Below are 11,328 nucleotides of genomic sequence, written 5' to 3'. Positions count from 1 at the left end.
CGCTTTTTTTGCCCTGGTATCTACTGTCCTGGTTCCCTGCTCAGTCCCCTTTTTAAACAGATGAATGGGCGACTTCCCATGGCTCCAATCACCAGCCAAAAGGGCACCCAGACCAGTGTATTTTGTACAGAGAACTGCTGCTCCGGGGCGCCAACAAAGCAGCTGCGCGGGGCAAAGCAGCGGCACCGGCTGGGCACTGGCCGAAACAGCCGCGCTGGTGACCCATGGAGCTCCTCTGCCTGGGAATTGCCTAGTCTGTGGGCAATAAAAATGCGGCGTCCACTCACGCTCTGCGCTTTCACTGGGAGCTGCAATCCTGAGCTGTTCCTAAACAGCCATCTTGGCAGTTTCTATAAGTTTTTTATGTTGCCCAGGCTTGTCTTGAACTCCTGGGCTCAAGGTATTCACCCACCTCATCCTTCTAGAGTGTTGAGATTACAGGCATGAGCCACTGCTCCTGGTCTCCTGTTCGATGTTCTACATGCCCAAGAGATCAAGCTTGTTAATTATTCTTTTCAAATCTTCTATGATTTTTTTTTTGTTTTGATCAGCTCAATTTATAAATTACTTAAAGAGTATATTTTCTTTTTTTGTTCTACTGATAGTTTTGTCAGTTTTTCTTGTTTTTCAGGCAATGTTTTGTGTTATGAGGGTACGTTGTTAGAAGCATACAGGTATGGAATTGTTTTATCTTCTTGAGAAACCTAATCTTTTGTTATCAGGTGGTTGTATTAGTCTGTTTTCACGCTGCTATAAAGACATACCTGAGACTGGGTAATTGATAAAGAAAAGAAGGCTGGGTGTCGTGGCTCACACCTGTAATCCCAGTACTTTGGGAGGCCGAGGTGGGGAGATTGCTTGAGGCCAGGAGTTTGAGACCAGCCTGGGCAACATGGCGAAATCCTGTCTCTACAAAAGATACAAAAATTAGCTGGGTACGGTGGTGCACACCTGTAATCCCAGCTACTCTGGAGCCTGAGGCAGGAGAATTGCTTGAACCTGGGAGATGGAGGTTGCAGTGAGCCAAGATCATGCATTGCACTCCAGCCTAGGTGACAGAGTGAGACTCTGTCTCAAAAAAAAAAAAAATAAAAAATAAAAAAAAATAAATAAAGAAAAGAGGTTTAATTGGCTTCCAGTTTTGCAGGCTGTACCGGGTTCTCCTGTGAAGGCCTCAGGAAACTTACAGTCATGGCAGAAGGTGAAGGGAAGAAAGCATGCCTTTCATGGCGGGAGCAGGAGGACGAGAGAGACAGGCGAGGTGCCACACACTTGTAAACAGGCAGCTCTTGTGAGACCTCTATCATGAGAACAGCAAGGGGGAAGTCCACCCCCATGATCCAATCACCTTCCACCAGGCCCCTCCTTCAACACTGGGGATTACAATTCGACATGACATTTGGGCAGGAACACAAATCCAAACCATATCGGTAGTGATCCTCTCTAGCAATGTTTTTGGCTTAGAAGTGTATATTGTAATATGTTAGCATGGATATGTACCAGCTTTCTCCTGGTATGTTGAATATTCTTTATTTGAACCTCCAGGCTCCCTCTCTACTCCTTCCCCTTCTTCTGGTCAAGAGGTTGACAGTTGTGGACAGCATAATCTTGGCTCCTTCATTCCTTGGCTTCTGGTTGGGGTTGGCCAATGAGGACCACCAGTGGGAACACAGAACAAGGAGACAAGGGAAGCTGGGTATTTATTCCTCTGGGTCTCTTCCTGCGTTTCTGTGAATTAGCAGTGGCTCTGCTATAGTTTCAAGCAGCAATTTCCTGTTTTCGGTAATTGCTCCTTTCCCATGGTCTTTTAGGCCCAGAGATAGTAACCCAGAGGTAACAGCTTCCTGTTCTTGCAGGTCTCTGGGTACTTCATCAATCCCTACAGGAACCTTCTCCCCTACACACATTGGTCTTCAATTGCCCTTTTGTGTGTGCTTTCTGTTTTCTTCTGGGACCCTGATTCGTATTCCATTCTTTTACTTTCACCTTCTGTGTCCTTATGTTTTAGGTGTGTTTGTTTTTAATCACATATTGCTGAATGTTTGTAAAATCCAATTTGAGGCTCTTTATTTTTCAGTTAAAGACTTTAGCTACATTTATTTATTGTGACTATACATATATATATATATAAACAAAAGTGGAACAAATTATATGTGTGTATATATAAATAATATACACATTCTACTTTTCCTTATTGCATTATACCTGCCCCTCTGTTTAGAAGTCCTATGTTTTATGTCTATTATTTTGATAATTACCATTTATATTTTGTTTCTTTTTCTTTTTCTTTTTTTTGATTTTTAGGAGTAGAGAGTTTATTAGGTAAGAAAGAAGGAAGGAGGAAGAAAACAGTTCTCCATGCAGAGACAGAGGGAGGGGGGGACTTGAACAAAGAGAAATCCCCTATTTCATTTTTTTAATCCTGCAGAGATGGAGCATACCATTTATATTTTAACAAGATATAAACTTTAGACTTTGTTAAACAGAGTCTGTTTAACAAAGTCTAAAGTTTATATCTATTTTGCCTTCCTTCCTAACAATGTGTTTATGGTAGAATGTTATAATTCTGATCATCCTCTCTCATGTAACTTACTACAATGTTTTTTGTATTTTGGGTTTATCCTCTCTTCCATATTATTATTTTACAAGTCAATGTTTGTTTATATTTCCTTATATATTTTCTAATATCTTTTGTTAACTATCTGTATTGAATCTCAGCTCTTGCATCAGGGATATTTTTCCTTAAGCTTGAGGAGTCCTTTAGAATTTTCTTTTATTAAAGGTCTATTGATGGTAAACTCATTCAGTTTTTGTTTGTTTAAAACTGACTTTAATTCTTTCTTGTTCTTTTTTTTTTCTTTTCTTTTTTAGACAGAGTCTGGCTCTCACCCAGCAGGCAGGAGTGCAGTGACGTGATCTCACTGCAGCCTTTGCCTCCCCAGTTCAAATGATTCTCATGCCTCAACCTCCCAAGTAGCTGGGACTACAGGTAGGTGCCATCACACCGGAGTAATTTTTGTATTTTTAGTAGAGATGGGGTTTTGCCATGTGGCCAGGCTGGTCTCCAGCTCCTGGACTTATGTGATCCCCCTGTCTCAGTCTCCCAGAGTGCTGGGATTACAGGTGTGAGTCACTGCACCCAGCCCCTTCCTGTTCTTGAAAAGACTTTCTGTAAGCAAGAAAATCTAAGATGACAGTTATTTTCTTTCCATATACAATAATGATATTGTTTCACTGTGTTCTGGCTTTCATTTTTGCTTTTGTCAATTCAACTATAATCATCTTTGTAGGAAATCTTTTTTCTTTCTTTTTATAGTCTTTTCTTTGTATTTTGCCTTCTGAAGCTTCATTGATTTGTTTCAGTGAGAATTTCTAGAAACATCACCACGTTGATGTAAGGATTGTTACTTTTTGACAGTTCCAGAAAAGTCTCAGCCATGGTTTCCTTGAGTAGCACCTCCTCCTCATTCTATTATTTCTTCCTGGAGCTCTAACTGGACATGTGGTGGACCCTTTAGACTATCCTCCAAGCTTTCAAACCACTATTTTATGTTTGTGTCTCTTGATCTCTCTGAGATGCATTCTGGTTCATATTTTCAAAGTTGTCTTATTTCCTTAACCACATAAAATATTGTTACTTTAAAAAATTATCATATAGTTCCAATATTGGCAGTCTTTATGGGGATGATGGCGTGTTCTATTGTTTTTCCTGGCTCTCATTCATGATACGGTGTTTCTCTGTGTTTTGCATTTTATACTGTGAGCTATTCATTTTCCTTGGAATTTTATGAGAATTTTTTGAGGCCTGGGATGATGATGTTACTCCGGTGAGGATTTGTGTTTGTTTCTTCCATTTGCCTTGGCATACTGCTAACCTGGGAGTAACTTTAAATTAGCTTCTATACTTGAGTGATGTGTGTGTGTGTGTGTGTGTGTGTGTGTGTGTGTGTGGTGTTGTGTTTACCACATTGTTAGTATGAATTTGGACCACAAGCCTATGTGAGAACTAGTCTGTGATAGTGAATTATAAAAAAAAAAAAAAAAAAAAAAAAAATTCCCTTCAGGCAGTGCCAAGGATGAAACAGGCCAGTTTACTTTATTACCTTTGTTTGTTTCTCGTTCACCCTTACAGAGAAGGGTATAATTAGATTCCTCAACTTTGGTGGTCCTAGAGTTTTCTTCTCTCACCTACATCCTTGTAACCTTGATTACCAAGGCTTTCTTTCCATTTAGGACACTGCCTCATTTCAAATATTTATTGCCCGTTTTTTTTTTTTTTTTGAGGTAGAGTCTCGCACTGTTGCCAGGCTGGAGTGCAGTGGCGTGATCTGGGCTCACTGCAACCTCTGCCTCCTGGGTTCAAGCTATTCTCCTGCCTCAGCCTCCTGAGTGGCTGGGACTACAGGCACATGCCACCATACCCAGCTAATTTTTGTATTTTTAGTAGAGACAGAGTTTCACCATGTTGGCCAGGATGGTCTCGATCTCTTGACCTCGTGATCTGTCTGCCGCAGTCTCCCAAAGTGCTAGGACTATAGGCATGAGCCACTGTACCCAGCCATTACCCTTTTATAATACTACTATAATAGTGACTTTGTTTCTTGGTCTCTGATCCATTCCCCCTCACCCCCATTTTTGCATTATCATCCTAGTGATCTTTCTAAGAAATAAAATGATAATTCGATTATCAAACGGACAGAAGGATGACATTGGGCTTGCAAGGAACTTCACAAACCAGAGATTGCAGCTGAAGTCACTTCATTCGCTTCAAAATCTCCAGCCACTTCCTCTACCCCCTGTAGAGGTAGTGGGGGTACCTCTATACTTAAACTGTCCTAGATTATTCATTATTTTTGGAACACTTCATGCATGTTAGCACCTTTTTGCCTTTGCACATGTTGTGATCCCGTCTAGGACACCACTGAACCTCATGATTGGAACTAGGATGAGGCAGGTAAGGTGTCTAGGGTGCAGAATTTAAGGAGGCACTCATGCTGAGGTTAATGAAAATTAGGTATTGCTTCTGCCTAAGAACTCCTTAATGCAACGGTCAAAGCCAAGCTTATATGTTACCTGTTTAACTTCTTAAAACAGGGAAGTAAACTGTGTTCAATACTATATTCCAAGAAGACAGGAACTATGCTTGTTTATTGCTATATCTTGATTGTCTAGAACTGTATATAGTACATGCTTAATAAACATTCGGTGAATCAATGAATGACTGACTGAGTAGATTCTGAGTTTCTCGATGGCAGAGAATGTTGCATTCTGTTCCCTGCCTTCTTATAATTCACTATGTCAGACCCCTAAAAGATGTTTGTTGTTTGAATAAATGGAAGGAGGGCCTGCGTAGTCCTATTCAGGCACTGGGAAGTGTCTGGGTGAATGGTGGACCTTCCCCTAGTACCCACACATTGCTTGCTGACAGCCCCTTCCTCATGAGGTTTTCTGGCAGGGCGTAGATGCAGCTGGGCTGAGACTACCAAAGCTGGCAGACCATCAAGTCACCTGGGAAAATCGAATATACATGAATTCTTGAGCCCCTCTCTCAAAGAGTCTAATTCCATTTTCCTAAGACAAAATCCAGGAATCTACATTTTTATAAATTCTCTGAGTGGTTCCGGTAATCAGTAAAGTTTGGGGACCAAGACACTAGGGCATTAACAATCTAATTTTATTTTTCTAGATATTCATATGACAATTTAAAGTGTTTGCTAAAACGATCTCAGGATCTTCAATGTTTTAAAAATACGTACACATCTGCAAATGTTTCTTAAATATGTCACAAGACATCCGGAAAGTATAGATTAGGAGGAGAAGACACAACCACAAATATAATATTTGTGAGGCTGAGATCTAATCTCTGTTTCTTTTCTGTCTTCTATAAGCTTCAAGTTCCATCCCAGAGGATGCTGTCCTAAATAGATGGACTGGGGAGCATTGAGCAGTCAAGAAGGCAGACAGGAGGAGAAAAATAAAACTTAAAATAATTCTAGTCTCTACAGAAAATAACTTCCTCATTGGAGAATGAATTCTATAAATAATTGAGATAACTGATGGAACAAATAGCTTAAAGAAAAACATACGCACTTAGCGTGAGCCTCAAGCTGTTCCTCAGTCCTTCAGTGACGCTTAGATCTCAGAAGCACATCTTAAGCATTTGGAAATAATGGATGTCATGGAGGCGTTCTGTTCACAGACATTAAAAATAATCCACTCCCTTAGAAATAAACATCTAACCTAAGCCATGAGGAATTCTCAGTGAGAGACAGAAATAGCTTCTGTAGTCTCCATTGCTCTTTAATTTCTATTTCTACCATTTCATTATTCATCATTTCTATGCAGTTCACTTTGTCTGTTTATTTAAAATGTGATTCCAGACGACAGGCAACAGTCCCAGTGTTCTCAGCCTTGCAAAGCCCTTTCCGCCTTGAGAAACAGAAATTATATAACTTGTTTTCAATTGTGCAGACTGGGGAGGATTCACATGTTCAGTTTGGTGAGCTTCCAGGAAATAATTTTAAAGTGTTTATCTGAAGTTTATCCAGACTTTCTTGATCTAGAAGTTAGACAGGAAACCTAGCAGAGAATGGAAAGAAACTAGGCTCTGAAGAGAGGTCACTATAAGTGTAGACGGATTCAGCCAGGCCAGCTCTTGGCTGGGATGTCCCCTAGTATTCACACGCTGGAAAGTGAAAGGCCTGATTCTGTGACTTAAGTGATTTAGAAACCATGTTCATATTAGCGTATGCTACCATTTACTGCCGTTCATTGCTCTGGTTACTACGGCTGTGTAACAAACTACCCAACATGTCACAGTATAAACCATTTTATTTTGCTCATGATTTTGTGGGCCAGGCCTCTAGAAGGGGCTTTGCTGTGTGGTTCTTGCTGGGGTTGCAGTCAGATGTTCAGCATCTGAAGGCTTTCCTGGGCTGGATGTGAAGCTGGCTTACTGATGTGGCTGCCTGTTTCCATTACTTGTCGGATGGGAGCTCCCGGGGCTTGTGGCCGGGAGTACCTGCACGTGGTTGCTCTGTCAATGGTGATGTTAGGCTAGTCAGGCGTCGGGCTGGGAGCTGGCTCCTTCCAGAGCAAGCATCTCAAGAGACCAGGCAGCTCTGAAAGGCTTTTTTTCTGCTCTAGCCTTGGAGATCACTCCTATCATACTCTATTGGTTAAAGCAGTCATAAGCCCTCCCAAAGTCAATAGGAGAAGAGATCGATTTCACCTCCTAATGGGAGTAGTGTGAAGGATTTATGGCCATTAAAAACAACAGCAACAACCATCACACTCACTAATACCAAACATTGAATAAAACATATAGTTTGCTCAATCTTCACAAAAACCCATAAGTAGGTGTTATTTTATTCATGTTTTACGGATGAGGAAATCTAGATTCATAGAGGTTAGTAATTTTTCCTAAGTCACACAGCTAAAAAGTGGTTGAGATGGTACATGAACATACAGCTGTCTGTCTCCAAATGTCTAACTGTCTCTGTTAAGCTGTACAATGTTTTAAAGACTCAAACTTTGTCTCACATCTTAGTCATTGCAGCTGTTCTAGGCAATCGGAAAATTCCACCCCATATAGAATGTAGGCACATGAAGTGCCAGTTGGAGCCTCCTGTCAGTCTCTTCAAAATGAGGTTTGTTCATTGGAAGTTGTAGCAAAATTAGAATTGGAATCTCGTGTGATACTGAGGGGTCACAATGCTCCTCTGTGATACTAAGGGGGTCATCACAATGCTTCTCTGAGGCTCCTGTCCAAACAGACATTTGGAGGAGGGTCCTATAGCAAAGGTATACATTGTTCATTGGCTGGGCCAGTGTGAGTCAAATGCCCATGTGGACAGTTGGAGCTAAGCAGAGTGTTTTTGGGCCTATGTAGCTGAGAGCAGATGCTGTCCTCCAGGACCCAGAGACAGGGAGGGAGGAGAGCAGAGCAGAGCTGAATCCTCAGGTGAGGGCAGTGTGCAGAAGCCAGGGGAGGGCCTCACAGAGCTCCAGTTTAAGCACAGAGACTGGAAGGCAAAGACCTTGGGGAGAGTCATTCCCTTTTTCTTATTTCACCCCTTGCTCTCTTCTCTCCACAGACATTTGTGAAACGTTTCAAGAAAGGGTTGTAGGTCCTGGAGAAAGAGTGGTGGACTTGCTGGATACCCCTGCCCTCATGGAGCTTACAGTCTAGATGGGGAAGGGAGTCATTAATAATTACACACTAAAGATCTAATTACCATTGTGATAGGCAGTGGCAGAGACTTCTAATTGCCTCCCTCCCCATTTATCCTCTTCTTTTCAGTAACCCGGGGCATCCTGGAGCAGTAGCAGGGCAGGCGGCTGGAGAGGGCAGTGTAGCTCCCAGCCCCCTTATAGCTAGGAGTGGCCACGCCAGTCAGCCGAGGCTCATAGAAGTGACGGGTGCCACGTCCAGGTCCCGGCCTCACAATGAAAAGTAGCTACCCTCTACTTTTTTTCTTCTCCTTTCTCACTGGCAGGTAAATGGTAACAATTTGAGCAGACACTTGACATAGAGATGTGAGAAGGCCGCACTGGCTGTGACCTTGCCAGCCTTAGCCCCTCCCTACTGTTTTTATTATAACAGATTAGCTTTTGCCCTAGATGAATACAGCAGTATCCCTGTGACAATGTGCAGTGTACCGTAAAGCCATATGACCAGGGAGGTTATCTGATCAAGGGCTGGTTAGAGTGACCAGATTCTGTCCTGTGTAACTGAGGCCAATAGAAACAGTTGGTAATCCACTGAATTTGTATGTAGAAAAACAATAAGCAAAGCATAGTTTGTAATTGTTTCTTTTACTACTTTCAAAATGTCTTCTGGCTAAAGCCCTTTTATTGCAAACAAAAGAGGACTAAATTAGAATTTCCAGATAAAATATAGGATGCCCAGATAAATTTGAATTCCAGACAAATGACAAATAGTTTTTTTATAGAATAAATATTCCATGCAATACTTGGGACATAGTTACATTAAAATTTTTTCATTGTTCATCTGAGTTCAAATTTAGCAGGGTACCCTGTGTTTTTATTTGCTAAGTCTGGCAACTCCAGCCAGTAAACTCTTTCTTCTTAAGATTTATTTATCTTTATATTGGGAATTCCTGGCATATAGTAGGAATGCCATAAAATTAAGCCTTGAGATAGCAATGGTAAATCACTGAAAGATTATCTGAAATGTAAAACAAATAAAGGCTGAGGGTTGTGCATTTTTTTTAACAGTTTTAATTTGCCATGATTAAAGATACATTGAGTTTTGGTTTTTCTACAGATCATCTCAGATTATCTGTCAGTTCAGATAATCTTAAAAAGTTTCAGTAATGCTCATATCTTCCAATATCATCTGGGGTCTAGAGGATTCTACAGATAATGGAAGCTTAATCCTTTTATTTAATTCTTTAAATTTGTATTATTATTATTATTTTTTTGCCATGAACACTCTACCACCAGGGAAGCTCAATCATTTTAATGCTTCCAATTTAAAAGCTATATATATTTTTTAAAAATGGAAATCCTTAAAAAACATGACCCTTAATTTTCTGCTTCTTAAGCAGCATTAGACAAATTGGTCGACTTTATTTTTTATTATTCATTTGTAGAGACAGGGTCCCACTCTGTCACCTGTCTGGAGTGCAGTGGTGCAATCATAGCTCACTACACCCTTGAATTCCTCTGCCCTTTTGGCTCAGCCCTCAAAGTGTTGAAATTTACAGGTGTGTGAGCCCAGCCACATTGGCTGACTTTAGAGCAAAGTTTATGATCTTTCTCCTTGCCTAACCTCCTGCCATAATCTTTGGTGATTTTGATGTTCCTCCTGGTGACTCTTCTTAACACCTGAAGCCCCAGCTCCATGTCTCTTGTATGCCCTTCAGGGCATCAATCTCATCATCACTTGAAATGGAACCACTCCCAGGATCTAAAACTTGGAATTGTCCTTTTAACCATGGTCTGTTTTCCCCTTCTCTCATGTCCTCTCTTCTGCTGGCTGTTCTTTGCATTCACATTGTAACTTCTTGACTTCTGGCCCTTTCCTGGTTACTAGCCCATTAGCTTTCCTGCCACTGTGCCAAGTCAGCCATTCATTGATGACACAATGCTTAGGCCTGGCTTCCTCACGGCTTTTCGGGAGAGAGGCATGAGACTAGAGAGTGGTTACACCACCCATGCCTGCTCTTTATGCTCAGGGGGTGTTTACTGGTGGTGTCTAGTGGTCCTTCATTAACACTTGATGCCATATTGAGTTATTGTTAGTGAATTTTCCAAACCTTTCCTAATTTCTGTAACCATCAATAAAAACTTTGTCCTGACCCTCTTTTCTCTACCTTGTCCGTCCAATACCTACTACTCCCTAGCATCAGCTGCCACTTCTAAGCAGATGACCCTTATATTTCTGTCACTGGCTTCGACCTCTCTGCCAAGATGCAAACTAATTTCTACCATATTTTTTTTAATTCCTCAAATCAGCTACTTCTCTTTACTTCCCAGTTTCTGTTAATGAATGTGTTAAATGGACAGCCGTTTCAGGGTATAAACCAAGAGTTATTTTTATCACTTACTGTTTCTTTTAACTTCTGAACAAGTAAGTGGTTTATCTTCTGCCAGGGATAGAGGAGGCTGATAACTCCTCTACTCATTCTTAGATAATAGAAAGCTTGTCACAAGACACAGTCTTGATACAGAAATTAGAATGTCGGGTCTAAGACCTTAACATATCAATTTTCATTTAAGCACTTCTTTGCCCGGTGAGGGCTGGCTGTGGGGACCGGGGGGCATTCCTTTCGGGTAAGGGTATGATCAGCTTCTACTTTTCTCACTCACCTCGGCCTAGACTCCCCAGCTGCTCCTGAATCCACCAACATTGAAGAGACTAGACATAAGTAAGGAAGGGTACATTTTCACTTAATAGACATTACCATGAGATGGCTTCATGCTTTCTGGGCTGGGCGGATGTTTATATTTGGCTTTTTTTCTTGGGGGTGCTTCTGTGGGCTCTTTGCAAATCCCATTCTGGCTCCTCTAGGACCGCTATGAGGTGAATGATGCCTCTCCATCAATGGCAGCTGCTGATCCCCAATGATACTCTGACTCTAAAGTATTAATACTTTCTCCAGGCTATTACTGCTGGGCTCCCTGGGCCTGGAAGGACATTCTCTAGGGCAAGATCCCTTTTGTAATAGCCCGAGGCTCACGTTCCTGCTGCAGGTTCCACATCTGATCCCCAGGATTCCTATGCCTTTGATCTGAGGAAAGTTTAATTACTACCCAGCTATGGCTCTTTAGTCTGTATCTAAAGAAGGCTCTCGTTTTCTC

Source organism: Cebus imitator, unplaced genomic scaffold, assembly GCF_001604975.1.
Source record: "Cebus imitator isolate Cc_AM_T3 unplaced genomic scaffold, Cebus_imitator-1.0 Scaffold351, whole genome shotgun sequence".
NCBI lineage: Eukaryota > Metazoa > Chordata > Mammalia > Primates > Cebidae > Cebus > Cebus imitator.
This window is presented reverse-complemented; position numbering follows the sequence as displayed.